The sequence below is a fragment of the Caretta caretta genome, chromosome 9, assembly GCF_965140235.1.
Source record: "Caretta caretta isolate rCarCar2 chromosome 9, rCarCar1.hap1, whole genome shotgun sequence".
Taxonomy (NCBI): domain Eukaryota; kingdom Metazoa; phylum Chordata; order Testudines; family Cheloniidae; genus Caretta; species Caretta caretta.
The window spans coordinates 101253493-101270345 of NC_134214.1; the positions used below are offsets into that span (position 1 = coordinate 101253493).

General features: G+C 47.3%; 1 protein-coding gene across 6 annotated transcripts in view; it reads right to left on the reverse strand.

Annotated features, from left to right (window-relative positions):
• Positions 1–12813, reverse strand: part of PLS3 (plastin 3) — an 86240-nt gene extending 73427 nt beyond the window's left edge. The window contains exon 1 of one of the 6 annotated variants that reach the window (XM_048864111.2): positions 12710–12813. The gene's annotated coding sequence lies outside the window, so the exon portion shown is untranslated. Of the gene's footprint in view, positions 1–11884; positions 11985–12209; positions 12319–12709 lie in introns of those variants that run through there. The other 5 variants (XM_048864117.2, XM_048864115.2, XM_048864112.2 and 2 more) reach the window with 5 other exon arrangements.
• Positions 12814–16853: the final 4040 nt, after the last annotated feature.

The following is a 16853-nucleotide window of genomic DNA, read 5'->3' on the forward strand; positions in this document are numbered from 1 at the left end:
AAACCCACACTTCTGATAGGAGTTCGAAAGGACATTGTTACCAGCTCCACATCAACATTTTGGACTTCCATTCTTTCTTCACAGAAAGATAGCGTAGCTATCATTGGGAGTAAGTGCAACAGAACCAGTTTGATCAAGCAACAAAGTTAAAGCACAAACTCCATAGCTAATAGGAACCAGGTTGCTGGGGGGATTACCCACTGCATTCCATACTTTGAGAGTCAAGAGTGAATGCCACGGCTCTAGACGTGTATATTTACTCACACTTTCTAAGTGGAATGCCAAGTTGTCCAAATTCACAGCAGCGTTTAGCATGAGACATTGGACATTCTGTTGCCTTTTCTCTGTTTTCCAACTTTGCCCTTTCCACCTTATCTCATTGCAGGGAATTTTGCCTTTAGTTGGGCATGAATTTGTGATCAATCATACAACGAGGATCTCAGCGTTTACATGTTTATCTTACAAAGGGTAAGGGCTCACTGTGGCTTTAGCGTTTTCCCTATTTAGAGTATTTTAGGGTTTTTGCATATGGTCTAGAACAGCCTGGTTCAAACGCTCCTGAAGAGGATCAGCTTCTTACATTGAAGACTATCATCTTGCTACAGCAGGAGTCAGTTTTTTCCACCTCTAAGCAAACACACAAACTCTTTAATCCCACCTAAAGTAGCATCAAGCAATTTGAAAATGATTCCAGCAAAGGCTCCAGCCCTTAAGACTTCTGGGCAACTGAGTCCTTACTGCTACAAAAGGGAGTCATAAGCCACCTAGAGTATATTTACATAGTGCCTTCCAGAAGTGATGCTCAACATTTCCCACCCTGAAGATCTTACAGTCAAAGTTAAGAACCATCAGACACAGAACAGACCAGGAGAAAGAGGGGCCCCGTGATTTCAAAGGAAGCAAGATCAGGTGTTTGGCAGAGGAGAGGGAAGCCATTCCAAGCAAAGAAAGCATGAAGCCCAGAGCGGTCTGTGGGCTCAGACACCAAGTCCAGAGTCATTCTGGCTTTCTCATGCACAGCCATCTCTTCTTAACCACTCCCCGGTTACTCATCTGCAGGGCATACATCAGTGCTTATGGCCAAGCCTTTCTACCCTCCAGCCTTTTCAGAGGCAGATTTAGGTTTCCTGGGGCCCTGGACCAGAGCAAGTGGGGGAGCCTTCTCTCCCTTCTGCCTGCAGCCCTGCCCCCATTTTGCCCTTTTCTGCCAACGAGCAGGGTCAGGGTGTGAGGGCTTCTCCTGCCCTGCCCACCCGATGGCCAGGGACTTCGAGTGTCTGCTGTCCACTGGCAGATTTTTTCCGGGGCCCCCCAGGGCATGGGCTCCGTTGGCCCAACGGCTAATTCGCCACTGCTCTGGTGGCTTCCATAAGCCTCCTCCACCCCACCCCCAAGTGTAGCTGTCCTGATTGCGACTGCACATTTCTGCATTCCAGACGTGGAGGATGTTCGTGGTCCCTCTCACCATTCCCCTGCATCGAAGGGAGGGGGAAGCGCAGCAAGCAGCTGAGGGATAGCTCAGGGGTTTGAGCATTGGCCTGCTAACCCAGGGTTGTGAGTTCAATCCTTGAGGGGGCCATTTAGGGATCTGGGGCAAAAATTGGGGATTGGTCCTGCTTTGAGCAGGGGGTTGGACTAGATGACCTCCTGAGGTCCCTTCCAACCCTGATATTCTATATAGGTCTATATAGGTCTATAGGAAGTTCCTGCACTCCCTGAACCGCTGTAACCCGGTTCTCTCTGCTGCAGACAACAGCTCCAAGTAGGAAAAACCAAGAGCCAAGATCCACACAGATCAGAAAGTGCCCCGACGGGCCTCAAACCCAGCCCGTCACTACCACTGCCCAGAGAAGGAGGATTTGTGGCAAGTCAGGGTTTCTCTCCGATTGCAGCATGGGGTTGGGACGCCACACCGGTTCCAGTGACCCTCATCCCTTTCCTAGTGTGGACGCTCATAGCCTAGCTCCAAACATGCTGCGGGCGATGCTGCCAGTCTACCCACTGCAAGCAGAATTCAACCCTAAAAGGGAGATGGGCCAGAGACACAATGCAGGGACACTGCTATTGATTTTATGTGGGAGTTGTAAGACACTGTGGGAATAGGCAAACAGAATGCGGAGAGTGCTAACGATTCACAGGGTAGTTCATTCAGTCTGGTTTTTCCTAAGCATAGCTGAAGCCTGGGTAAGTTTTTTCAAAAAATAAAAAACAAAATCTGAATCCTAGAGGCAGGGAAGAGTCAGCAAGCGAGAGCACCCATCTCTGCAGTCACTGATTTACTCTGCTAGGGAGCAGAGATAGGACCCCAAGTATTATGAATTTATACGTGGGCTACAGAAATCTACAGTCACCAACCTGCATTTTTAAAGAGCTCACAGGACCTGTTACAGCATGTGCCACAGTTCCCGTTTCTCCAAGCCTCTTCTGAAAAGCAGCAAGAATCAATACCAGACCATCAACTGATATTCAGTCATAACTGAATTACCTCGCTTTTGCTGGTTTGCAATCAAACACTTAGGACAAGTCTACATGACAAAATTTAAGTTGACCTAAGTTCCGTTGATGTATAACCATCCCAGTAATTGAATCGGTTTTACACATCCAGACTATGTTTCTTGTGGTGCTGGTCCCCTCCAGGAACACTTACACCAATTTAACTGCTAGTGTGGGGCATCGCATGACGGTTTCTGAAAGACAGCAACCATAGATTTAAGCAACACAGTGTCTACACTGACACGGTCGATCTAACTACATCAGCCTAAGTGCTGTGACTCTCGGAGGTGGCGTTAGTAAGTCGTTACATCAGTGGAAGCTACATTTTGCTGTAGACGCTTACAGAGTTAAGTCAACGTAAGCGAACTCCGTAGTGTAAACCAGATCTTAGCATTAACAGCCTCAGTGACCTAGAGCAACAGAACAGTTTCTGCAGATTCAGTGAGGAACAGTTCCTCTGAGGCCTTTCACAGGTAAAGGGCTTCCCATAGCGCCGAATGGTCTAGAGCCATCTACCAAGATGTGAACACATCATGCACAGCTGCTAGCTTACTGGAAAGAACATTGGTTTTATCCTAGTTGAGATGGGGTGTGGCTCAGTCTCTAGCCAGGCCAAGAATATGCCATTCGATTCTATCCTGCAAGACTGAGATCTGGTGACCTCTCTGTATAGGCTGTCATTTAGTATTAAAGCAAGCTCATATTCCCTAAATAGAACCAACTCCAATCTCTATGAAAAGTGAGCAGAAGGGAAAGGCAGATCTATCCTGTGTGTTAAGTTTCAAAGAGATGGGCCCTGTGTTTAGCTCAGGACAAGAAAGTACTTGATTTTCTGTTTTGGATACAGGTTTCAGAGTAACAGCCGTGTTAGTCTGTATTCGCAAAAAGAAAAGGAGTACTTGTGGCACCTTAGAGACTAACCAATTTATTTGAGCATGAGCTTTCGTGAGCTACAGCTCACTTCATCAGATGTATACCGTGGAAACTGCAGCAGACTTTATATACACACAGAGAATATGAAACAATACCTCCTCCCACCCCACTGTCCTGCTGGTAATAGTTTTGGATACAGTACTTTAAGATGCTGCCTTAAACTTGTGCTCTTCAAGGCAAAGGAACACAAACAAGTGTATTTTCTAGGGGTAAGCACCATATTTAAGTTAAGTTACAACTGCACACAAGAGCCTCAGCTGAGTGTGGTTATTTGTATTCATAGACTTTAAAGCCAGAAGGAACCACTAGGTCACCAAGTCTGATCTCCTGCATATGTAGAGCAACAAAAATGATTAGGGGTCTGGAACACATGACTTATGAGGAAAGGCTGAGGGAACTGGGATTGTTTAGTCTGCAGAAGAGAAGAATGAGGGGGGATTTGATAGCTGCTTTCAACTACCTGAGAGGTGGTTCCAGAGAGGATGGTTCTAGACTATTCTCAGTGGTAGAAGAGGACAGGACAAGGAGTAATGGTCTCAAGTTGCAGTGGGGGAGGTTTAGGTTGGATATTAGGAAAAACTTTTTCACAGGGAGGGTGGTGAAACACTGGAATGCGTTACCTAGGGAGGTGGTGGAATCTCCTTCCTTAGAAGTTTTTAAGGTCAGGCTTGACAAAGCCCTGGCTGGGATGATATAATTGGGGAATGGTCCTGCTTTGAGTAGGGGGTTGGACTAGATGACCTCCTGAGGTCTCTTCCAACCCTGATATTCTATGATTCTATGTCTGGCCGATACATTTCGCCCACTTACCCCAGGATTAAGCCCAATAACTTGCATGACTAATGGACATTTTCCAGGCTGCTGAGACGCCACGAAAGGAATTCTGAGCCCCACCAAGGATAGGCAAGAGGACGGGCCAGAAGGTACATTTGGCCCACGAAGATTAAACACAAGATTCAACAGCGCTGAACTAAAACATCCACTTCACACGCTGCCCTCCCCATACGCCAACCAGCTGTAGCATCACATGAAGGGCCCCAACATCGATAAGCCCTCGTGTTGCTCCCACGTCACTGCTTCCCCAATATCCCCGAAACACGGGTACAGTACAGAACAGTACCCAGCTAGTGCAGCTTACTGGGGGAGAGAACGGGAGTCGGGCAACAGAGTTATGAAGCAATGAATTCCCCCCCGGGAGCACCCAGCTAGCACATCACCGAGGTACTGCATGAAGGCGCAAGCCCCATAGCGCCTTACTCAGTAGGACAGAGGGGACATTCGGGCCAGGGGAAGGCTACACAAATCCACCAGCCAATTACTCCTGCGCGAACAATGGCCATGAAATCTCCAGAAGCCCCATAGCAACGTTCCAGCCTGGGGACAGCCATCTTGTTGTTACAATCCCTAATAAACAGTCCAGGGTTTAGATCCAACGTGCTAATGTGGAATTAGGTAGCACGATAACAATGTGGCACCAAATCCCTGTGCAACACAGTACCACACCATATTCCTTCCCGCACAGGTTGTCTCACCCAGAGCCCGCGTATTTTATATCTGCTCTTAAATCCCAGAGTGATGGGGTTTGGGCTGCTTTGTAATCGTTTAGGAATACGGTATGCTGGCCTGGTGGCCAGGTCGTTCTCGGTGTGAATATACGAGTTCACACAACAGGAGTGTGTGTGGAAAAACAGGGAAGAGGCGGAAAGAATGGCTCAAGACAGCCACTTCTCAGCAAACGCTTGACAGTTACTAAGGGACATTGCCAGCAGTGACATCACACGCCCCCGCAGGGACTTCATTCCAGTCCTGCTTGTCCCCCGGCTCCTTCCGCAGGGATCCCAGGCCACCCTCGCCTGGGAGTCCCCCCTCTAACCCACACAGCTGGTGCTGCCAGGTTCTCAGCGGACTCCCCTGTGCTGCACCATACAGAACAGCCCCCCAGCATGCTAGGTCACACCACCACGCGCTGAGCTTTGGCCCAGCCGTCCCTCGGGACGCTCCAGGTCGTTCCAGCAGCAGCGTAATGGTTTCATAGGGGGCCACTGTCTACAGGAGCTCGGGCCATGGCCCATCTGGCTCCACAGCCTATGGAACGTTTCCAAAGCCGCTGTGGGGAAAGGTCAGACTTCCCAGTCAGCCGGAGCCTAACTGACAAGCCACACGTGCAGCAGGGCTAGTGCTTTCTTCAGGCCAGGAGATTTGCAGGCCGCCTGCTGTCACATTAACTGGGTGGCTTAAGAGGACATGCTGTGGCCACTGACCCTTAGCAGCACCCGCAGACTGTGAGCTCAAGCCCTACGCATGGCAGGTTTCAGAGAATGCATGCCAGGCGCATTAGCGGTTCTCTGCCTGCCTTCTGCTGGGGCTTCCTTTGGCAGCTTTGTCCTGGCTTAAGAGAAAACGTTTTAATGTGCTCTAAACCCCACCTGCAGGCGCAGATTTTACTTTGGAAGTACTGCCAAGGAAATTAGCATTAATGAAGTACAGGGAACATGAGAGACTCTAGTAACAGGGCAGCGATACTCAGACCTCAGGGCTTCCAGAGCCAAATTAGAGATCAACAGTCCCCACAAGAGTCACCGTCGTGTGAATTCACTGTTTTATTTACTACTCTCTCATCACATTGAAACAGTGTGACGGGGAAATATTTAGAGTCGGTCTCTCTCTCATATATATATTTTTCTCACAGCAAAAGGACTGACCAAGTATTATTATTAACTACAATACAGTAAACGCATCTGGACTGGCTAATAACTTAGCTGGGTTAATAATGAACTCACCCAGTGTTTTAATAGCTTGTGCTGCAAGAGCAGCCGGAGACACATGAAAGAGCCGCTTGCAGCTCCCAAACCTCAGCCCGAGCACCCCTGTATTAGGGGCAGGTAAGCAGGAGTCCGGCTCCTCGACCTTTTCCCTGAACAACGGGGCTGCGCGTGAGCAAAGGACGGCAAGGCAAGGAGGACACGAAGGGTGCTGGAGCCCTATAGGGGAGAATGGGTTGGGGGGGGGGGCAGGCTCAGTCCCTGCACCCTGTTCCCAGGTCCTCAACCCATGGGGCGGAGAGAGGACCTGCGTGTGCTGGAGAGGCAGAGAGATGGGAAATAAGGAGATGATGTAGGGCAGTAACGGAGCTAACAGCCATCCAGTGTCTATCGTGCCACTCAATCATTGCCAAGGAGCAGGAGAGGGGCTGTGGGCCACGTGAGTGCTGAGAAATTATTTAACCAAAACTGAAGTTAACTGCCCAAAAACTTAATTAACAAAAAGTTTCGGTTGCTCAGTGGTGATACTCTGGAATGGCACAAGACAAGTTCAGCTACACTCAAATGTCTGAAAACCCAAAAGCAAGGTGCTAAGGTACACAGGACCCCTGTAACATAACCTTAACTCTGCCCTCTTTGAGCAATGCCTCAGTGTGCCAAAGCTACACCGGCACTCTAAAGTGCACACAGATAAATGCTGGCATTCAAACCAGAGGAGCACAAATGTCCTTGTCTATTTACAGCACCCCCCCTTATGGAAACATTCCCGAAGGCTACCACCAGCTCCGGGGGCAGAAGTAAGGTAATACTGCAGGGGTGGCATGTACCTTACCTTTGTATTTCTTCTTTTTCAGAATTCTGCGTGTGGCTGAACTCTATGTCCTGGAAAAGCACAAAACCTCACCACCAGGCAACCCACCTCTGCATTAAAGTTTTGGGGCAGTTAGTTGAGAGTGGCCTGATACCAGGCTATTTGCCCTCAGCTAACCAAGCCTGACAGGTGTGCATGGAGCCACCCATTCCCCATATATTGACAGAAGCATTTGTACACAAAGCTCATTTGTGAGCCAGTCACAACAAATGCAAATACAGTCATCATTGCTTATACAATAGCCTAGCTCCTCACATGTCAAGGAGAGCAGATGCATCAGGATACTGACAACAGATGCGTGTCTAAATATTTGGGATGGGAATGTAGGAGAGAGGACCTGTCATTTATGAAATAAAGACAAACAGCGTAAAGGGAAATTAGAAACTCATGAGTTGCCCTAACATAAGATAGCTTCCCTCACTCTCTTGTTTCAAGCAGATTGCACCAGTACCCTACTTGAAACAAAGGATATTCAGTAACAGCTTTTGTTCTGCATTTCTGCTCAGACTATTTGGCAGATTTAAAAGCTTATCTCACCTACAGCATTTAACTCTGGTGTGGACTAAACCTGCCATTTGCAGAGCTGGAAGTTTCTGAAGAACAGTTGTGTTTTGCTTTTATAGGCCAATTAAACTATTTTTCAAATGAATCTTTTATGAATACAGCCATCATCAAGTTCCATAGAACACAGCTTGGTATATACTAACTACTGTGTAGTCAGTCATATAAGTACTAACACATACCTCACACAGCAGCTGTTTCCAACATTTGTTAGAGGGAAGAGAGCTTCTTTGTTACAAAATTAAGTGCAAAAGTTTAACCTATCATGTAGTCCTGGTTGTCAGTTACACAACTGGCATTGATTATGAGCCTAACTCACCAATTAAGGTCTTTGATTTTTATTACTGAACATTACAGCTAAGTCTGGGTTTAAAGGAAGATACAAGCCCCTAATTTAAACACTTTGTTTTGTCACTTTTCCATTACTTCACTATAATAGTCTTTGATAAAATTAAGTTCCAGCCAAAGTAAACTAGACTTTATAATGTAGTCCTACTTTGGAGGATGCAGAGGTAATCATGTATTAGCATGTGAAATTAGAACATCTTCATTTGCTCTGCTTGCTCAAGACATTCTCTGGCCATAACGCTCGAGACACTTCAATCTCTGGATTTGGCAGTATTTCATGTTCACCAATACCTATCAGTTTAGCAGCTTTCGTAGCTGGTTGACACATATTTCAGTCCCAGAACTAGCATTCTGCTCTGGGGTGCAGCGCAAACTGCACCTGTTATTTTACCGAGTGTTGTCGGGGCTCTATGAAACCCAATCCATCATGAGCAGGCCAAACATTGTAATACAACCATTTCCTTTGCCACTGGCAGTTCACATGAAAACTGTCTTGGGAAAGGGACAAGAGACACAGACGTTTCTCTTTTGAGCATTTTAAAAATCGATAATATTGTGCTTGGAGTTTAAGGACCACAAAAGCTAGTTTACGTCAACAAATCAGTGATTTCCCCAACTCAGGAAGAGTTTTGACCATAATGAATATTTTCTTTTTTGTTTAAGCGACACGACTGTACTGATGAAAGCTGGGGACGATGTGTATTCTTTTTGCCTTTACTGAAAATATACCCTTTACATTGCCTTAGCTCAGTCACCTACATTTACAAAACCATTAAGTACAAATCTCATTTGACAGTAAAGGTAAAATCATTGTCCATGACTTTCATAGAATATCACGGTTGGAAGGGACCTCAGGAGATCATGTAATCCAACCCCCTGCTCAAAGCAGGACCAATCCCCAATTTTTGCCCCAGATCCCTAAATGGCCCCCTCAAGGATTGAACTCACAACCCTGGGTTTAGCAGGCCAATGCTCAAACCATGGAGGGGAGGATAGCTCAGTGGTTTGATCATTGGCCTGCAAAACCCAAAGTTGTGAGTTCAATCCTTGAGGGGGCCATTTAGGGATCTGGGGCAAAAATTGGGGACTGGCCCTGCTTTGAGCAGGGGGTTGGACTGTAATTGAGGTGTTAATTGGCATTTTAACAGATTTACTGAATGAACACTGCAACTACAGTCAGTCTGTCATATAAAGATCCCAGTAACTAAGATGGTCAGACATTTGATGAACACAGTTTTGTACTTTCAAAGTCATGTTTTCTTTTTTTCCTTCTCTCTTTTCGGGGGGGGGGGGGGCTGTTTCTTTATTTTGTTAAAGGTTTCTCTCCCGTTATGTTAATATCCACACAAATATCAGGGAGAAAAGTAACGAAGGTACTGATCCTGCAAACAAACACTTAAGCACCTGTGCAGCTTTTGTGGCACAAGTAATCATTCTAAAATTAGGTTTAATCTATACAGCTGTATGCAACAGTGTTACCATTTGCTGGATCTCTGGCAGCTGCTATGAACAATAACTCCATTCAATCAATCTTTTAGGGATTGACAGACAGGGAGGATAGCGTTGAGGGAAGAAACCAGAAATGTAGCCGTCTTTAACAATTAGAAACGGTTGTATCGCAACTCCTGCAAAGCAAAGGAGTTGTTACTAGAGCTTAGGTCAACAGAGCAAGACAGCCACTAGAAAGTCCTCCACAGGTAAGCTCAGCAAGAAAAAACATTTAACAGGGTGGCAGTCACCTCCACAAACATTCTGAATTCCAGAACAAGTTTACACTTCTGAAGTGAAATTGGGAACACAGAAATTAGCACGGAAAGTGTCAGGGGAAGGGAGTTCCTCTGGATTTTTGTGAGATATCCAAGCATCCCATCAGTTAGCTATTTGATGCAGTCATCAGCCCCAATGCCCCACCCCATTCTGAAACCAACTACAGAAAAGCAACATAAAGCTAATGAAGAATGTGTACATTTCTAGAAACTTTGTTCTAGTCATCCAGTGTTATTTCAATCTTTATAAAAAGGAAAACCTTGTCATATACATTTTGATAAAAGAACAGAGAGGATCTGAGTACAGTCATCCAAGGCTAAATATAGAGCAGTGAATTCAATAATCACTGCTGTGATCTTTTAATCTAGACAAAGAATTAGCGATTCATCGTCCATAAAAGGAGAACTCCTTCAAAAGAGTTCAGTTACCACTAGGCAACATCCTCAAATTGTTTAAACAAATCATGCTCGGTAAGATTAGCAAACTGCGATAAGAGCAGTGCTGTAACACTCCTAGTAAGTTACTTTCTAGCATATTTGTTTAAAAAAAAGAAGTCATTCTGCCCCTTACAGCATGTTTGGAAGCATTCCAGTAGATCTGGAATCAGAGATCCACCACATATACATAACTGTACATTAACACTCATGGATGAATAAACAGTTGCAGAACATTACACTTAAATAAATGATCATGCTTCTGTCCATTAGCATCCAAGAAATATTGCCCTAGACTGCAGGGCTACCAACAGGTCCCCTCTGAACAAGGCCTCTCTTCTTAAATATTGACAACTTCTATACATTAAGATCCGCAGTATATACACACACATGTTGATCTCTGCAGCTATTTCCTAGCCACATCCACATTCCAGCTGTCGTCTTTAAAATTAATGAATGTAACTCTGTCAGTCTGAAGGTTTTCTTTTTGGATTACCTTTAACTAGACTCATCTGGAAGTTCACAAGCGTTATTGGTTGAACAATATATCTCAATTCTCATAGAAAATGTTTCGTCTGAAAGATCTATTATAGTTTATAGTCCATCTACAAAAGAGACCAAAACCAGGAAGCATAGCTTTGCTTGTGCACATACATTCCACTGGGATTTTGTAACATGCAATAATAGTCTCAGAGGTTACAATTCAATGGCATTTTCTCAGAGCTGTAAGAATAGCTCTTTAGATAAATCAAAACAGCGATGGCCTCATATAAAGTAAGGAAAGCACCATCCAGCAAGCAGGCACACTTCCCTACAGGAGGTTGGGGGGTTACTTATTTTGTTTTGTTTTTTGCATACATATGGAAAACTCTCAATACAGCTCCCCCACTCCGGTCTTTCAATAATCCCCCACACACACACACACACACACACCTCTGCCCCAAGCAAGATTTAAATTTCAGTTAAAGCATCAAGATCCAACACTATGTCAGGTTAGACATTCACAGCTAGAGATACAGCCGTGTGAGTCTGTATTCGCAAAAAGAACAGGAGGACTTGTGGCACCTTAGAGACTAACCCATTTATTTGAGCATGAGCTTTCGTGAGCTACAGCTCAGTTCATCGGATGCATCCTGCGGAAACTGCAGAAATGTCTTCCTCAGTTTCCACACGGTATGCATCCGATGAAGCGAGCTGTAGCTCACGAAAGCTCATGCTCAAATAAATGGGTTAGTCTCTAAGGTGCCACAAGTCCTCCTGTTCTTTTTGCGAATACAGACTCACACGGCTGTTACTCTGAAACTTAACATGCACAATCATTATTCAGTGGACACAATGAAGTCACAATTCCTTTCTGATCCCAAATTAGAGATGCATAAAAATAAACCAAAACAGTCCCCTGAGTAGTTCCCTTTAGTCCAACACAGGTCTGTTGGATTAAATCTGTGCCTACCATTTCCCTTGCCCAGTGACTGGTCTACCTCTGGGATACTACTCTGCAGAAATAAGTTAGAAGGGAAATTGCAACGAATTTATGGTTTCCTAATACCACATGCAATTCACAGCAGCAGCCTCCTTCCCCCAGAGGAAGGGGCTGATCTTGCATTTTTTCCATAGGTTTAACTTGCCCGGAAGTCATTGGGAATTTTCAGCACAGAACATTTGCAGAATGATCGGGCCCCATAAATCCAGTCAAGAAAAAACTGCTCCAGCACCTCAGAGCGGGGCTTCGCATCAGCATCCCAGTACGCCTGTTATTCAAGGCAACTCCTGCAGATCCCCGGAGAAGGAGCCGAGAGGAACGTTTTAAAAGCCTGCCCTGGAGGAATAAAACCCACGCGGAACTCCAGGCGAAGGGTGCAGCAGGACCCCTCCCTCCCTCCCTCCCTCCCAATAAAGGATGCGTCTCTTTACAACCTCTGGGAACAAGGGCAATAAAACCCCGGGCGGAGAGACGCGCAAGCCCCCTGGAAAGGGGAGAGCGGGCCAGCGGCGTTAGCCACAAACCAGAAACACACAGAAAGGGGGGGAGAGACAGACCGAGCGCGGCAGAGCGGGGTCCTCGCTGCAGGCTCCAAGGGAAGCGTCCCTCCTGCCCGAGCCCCGCCGAGGCCGCTGCCCGGCCGCCCGAGCCCGCAGTTATTTAACCCGGGCCGGACCGGGGGCGGGACTTCGCAGCCAGGCGGGTTCGTGTTTCCCGACTGCGCTCCCAGCCCTGCCCGTGCCGAGGGGCGGCCGCGGAGCCCCCCCGGGACCCCCCGCCCCGGACAGGGCGCGTCTCGCTCTGCGGGGCGCAGGGGGGGACCCGCAGCCCGGCCGGGGCGAGCCGCCCACCCCCGCGGGGAGCCAGCCGGCGGGACACGGTCCTCGGGCGGGCTCCCCACGTGCCCGGCCCAGGGGCGCCCCCCGGGGTCCCCGCTCCGGCCGGGCTGGCGCCGGGGCGCACCAGGCTCCGGGGCCGCCGCCAACCTCCGGGGCACCCCCGCCCGGCCGCGCCGCTCCCGCCCCGGGGCACCCCCGCCCGGCCGCCCGCCACTCACGCTCCGTGCGCTCCGGCCGCCCCGCGTCTCCAGCCGGCTCCCGCGCCGCGGGCTGGCTCCGGCCGGCGGGGGCAGCGCCGCTGGGATTGGGCCGGCCGCCGGCGCGTCAAGCCAGTCGCTCGGGGCGGGGCGGGACCGGGCGGGGCGGGGCGGGACCGGGCCGGCCGGGAACCTCCCTGCCCAGGCCGGGGCTGGGGTCCCGGCGCCCCGCTGAGCCCCGGCGGGCGGAGCGGGAGCGGGAGCGGGCCGGGCTGGGAGCCGGGCAGCCCCTTTGTCCGGGCGAAGCCCGATGTGTGCGCACCCAGGGCACAGCCGCCTGGAGAGAAACTCCGTCCCCGGGAGTCCGCCCGGGGCGTTCGCCCCGCCGCCGAGCTCCGTCCTCCGTGAAGAGCCCAGGGGCTTCTGGGGTGTGCTCCGGAACCGCCTCATTTCCACCAGCTTCTCGGCACCAGGGAAGCAAGATGCGTTTGACTTCTACCATCAGCCTGCCTGTCCCATTCTTGTAGTTTAATTTTTTAGCATCACCAGGACCTTAAATTCATAGAAACCCTACAATTACTGACCCACTTCTGAAAAGGGAGAGGTAATTTGCTTCTTCAGCAGAGCGACCTGGAATTAACAGGTGTGAGAGGGCATCCTGGATAAAACTCAGCAAGAACAGGGTCATCCACAGTATTTGTATGTTAAACAGTTTAAATGTTAGGAATACATATTTGCTTAAACCCACTTTGTTTAGAATGTATATAACTGGACATGTTAAAGGGCTCCAGCTTCCCTTGGCATTTTGACTTCAGTGGGAGCAGGGCTGGCCTTTTAACATGCTTTCCCATGGTCAGATTAGTGCTAACATAGTAACTGTGTATTTCACAGAAGTAAATGTTATGGATTCTAATGATACCTGCTTGCAGTATGCATCCGATGAAGTGAGATGTAGATCACGAAAGCTTATGTTCAAATAAATTGGTTAGTCTCTAAGGTGCCACAAGTCCTCCTTTTATTTTTGCGAATACAGACTAACACGGCTGTTACTCTGAAACCTGCTTAAACATAAATCTCTTAGCTGGCAGTTTGGTGATACATTATCTGTATCTGCTTTGCCTCCTTATAAAAATCATGTCATCTTCACTCTTGTCCAAGTTATTTAATTGTCCGTGCTTTTATCATGTCATTTTGGTTGGTGCATGTGACATATTGCCTTTAAGATGTCAGTAACAGGGTGAAATAAAGTTAAGTCGGCATTATAAGGAATCAATGAGCCTTGTCTCTTTAATGGCAGATTAGATTGTTTTCAGGCGGACACCACTAGCCGAGACCATTAACATGTAAAAGCGTGAACATTAGGTTAGGGCAAAGGTCAAATGGCACTTTGGCAATCAAATGCAAAGGTGGGCCTGGAGACCATTATTGTCACCTTTTAAGTTGTGCAAGAAAACAGGAACCAAAACAATCCAAATCAACAGTAACATCATGACAGGTTTCAGAGTAGCAGCCGTGTTAGTCTGTATTTGCAAAAAGAAAAGGAGGACTTGTGGCACCTTAGAGACGAACAAATTTATTTGAGCATAAGCTCAAATAAATTTGTTCGTCTCTAAGATGCCACAAGTCCTCCTTTTCTTTTTTAGTAACATCATAGAATCCTGGAAGTGTAGGCCTGGAAAAGACCTCAGTAGGTCATCTAGTCCAGCCCCCTGCACGGAGGCAGGGCTAAAATACAAGTACGAGAGAAGTAGGATTTTACTAAAAGTAAATTAAATGAGGAAACGGACAATGCACATGTCATAAGGGACCATGATAACCAGCTGAGAGTGGCATCTGTGTAATATCTTTGTGAGGTCTGTCTGATATGATCATGTATAAGAGAGCTTCTTTAAGGTCAAGAGGATCCCAGATGTGAGGAGGGGATGCTCCGGAGAAAAGGTAACCCAAGGCTGTGCAGTCTGCAGAAAGGGAAGACGACTGCTGAACACATTAGAAGAATGGTAAGAGGATGTGTCCAAAGATCAAGTGGAAGTGGGCTTCTTACATCCTTGCACGCATTGAGGTCAGTGGCAAAACCCCTGCTGGCTTCAAAGGGTACAATATTGGTCCCGTTACTGTGCTTTACGACATCTTTTTATTTTTACTACCACTTTATTTTCTGTAATTATTCACAACTTTTCCAGCACTCAAGATTGTTTGTCCAAGAGCTGTAATACTAAATAATAATGTAATAAAAAAACGTGCATTAAGGTTATCCGATAAAGAGAACAATTAAAGTAGCATGCTGTGTAGATTAATGAGCCTGCACTGGTGGGGTGGTCTTTTTTTTTTTTTCTTTTTTTTTTCTTTTTTTTCCCCAACTGCAGAAAGCACAGAAAAATCTGAGTAATGTTTTGGTGCTGCAGCAAATAGGATTCACCTCCTGTTAGAAACATTTCCCTGAATAGTTCTGGACACTTGCCTACTTCCAAACAACTTCTTACAGAGAGATCTAAAAGAGCCTGATCTAGCAAGCCTGAGTCATAGGAAGAACTGTTACCCACTCAAGTTAATAAGACCACTGGTGGAAGGATGGATTACTCAGGAAAGTAAGGCTTGCAAGGTCAGTCCATTGGATTGTTGGATGGTTATTACAGCGGGCTGGCTCTCAGTCGCTGCACGTTCACTTGCTCTACTGAAAGCTAAGTAAGTGGTGGGTCATGTCATGGGACTTGTCAATAAAAATGAATGGTATTGTGAAATCACCAGTGCCTTCTGTTTGTTCTGCTTGTGTAAGATAAGCTCATTATTGGCATCAGGGCTGCCCAGGTTTCACGCAGTCTATAGTCTGCAGTCAGACTGTTATTTCTCAAAAAATATGCTCTTGTTTCCCTTCATTGGAGCCTGGATGAAGCAGAGAAGTCACAGTGTCGTTCCAAAAGGACAGGGTGCAAGGCAGAGTTGTGTGCGCCGCAGAACCCTGATAGACTTTAAAACGAAGAGGAGTCCTTGTGGCACTTTAAAAACCTTTAAAAGGAAGAGCTTCTGGAGGAGTCAGTGACCTCTGGGGCATTCACCATGTAGGAGAGTGAGTGACTGAAGCCTTTATTTGTAGCTCATATCTACAGGCTGAACTTTCCTCCTTCCTAGCCACAGGGTCCCACATCGGTATTTACACTGAGACAAAGCAGCTTTGGGAGTTTTCCCTCCGTCTTCACTTTGCCTGACCATATGATCCCCTCTAAGCCCAGCCATCTCTGCTTTCGGTGGCTTGCATCCACACTCACTTCTTCCAGCGTGGGGAGCTGACAAATGGCTATCTCCAAAGCACAAGCCTCTGAGATCTCATCTCTAGAGAGCAGCATGTGGTGAAGGGGCAGGAACCAGTGGCCAGCACATTCTGGATCAATAAACCAAGCTGCAAACTGGGGTAAAATATAGTCACTACTCATTATGCTCGTGTAGAGACCTCGGAGTCCTTGTCATGCACTAGTGCTCCACCGAGCTAGGAGCTGTACAAACATGGAACCAGAAGTGGTTGCTTCCAAGTTAACATTTCACATGCAGCAACTTGGTCATTGTTGTGAATTGAAATTACGCCTCTAGCCTCTTATTGTTAAAGTGCTGATCACATGCACAGCGCTGGGCAACACAGCCCCGAAATGAGTCTTAAGGAAGGATGTGAAGGAGGAAAGCCAGGGGGTTGGCCGAGTGGGATTGGGCCGTGTTCCATACAAATGGTGGAGCACAGAGCCAGAAGAGGAAGCTGTGTGGGCGGGGGGGGCTTGAGGGTTGTCTGAGGCTGGCATTGCTGGGGAACCAAAGGAAATGTGACACAAGAAAGAGTCTAAGCTAGACTGAATTAGAGCTGTGTAGGACTTTAAAAGAGAGGACGTGTAATTTAAACTCAATGCAGCATGAAGTCAGAAGTTATATCCCTGAGGAAGCCAGGAGTGTCTATGAAATGCTTTCACATAACTAGCTCTGCAACATGGCAGATGAAACCAGATTCAATATCTTGCTCAGAGAATCTCTTAACAATGCACATGTCCCACTTCCTAAAGAGTCCGCAAGACTGCTCTGCTCCATCAGGAAAATAATGGAAAGAAGAAATGTGAAATGCACCAAAACCATGGCCCTAGGACCACCTTCCTTTGTAATTCCCTGACTGATTCTCGCTACAACC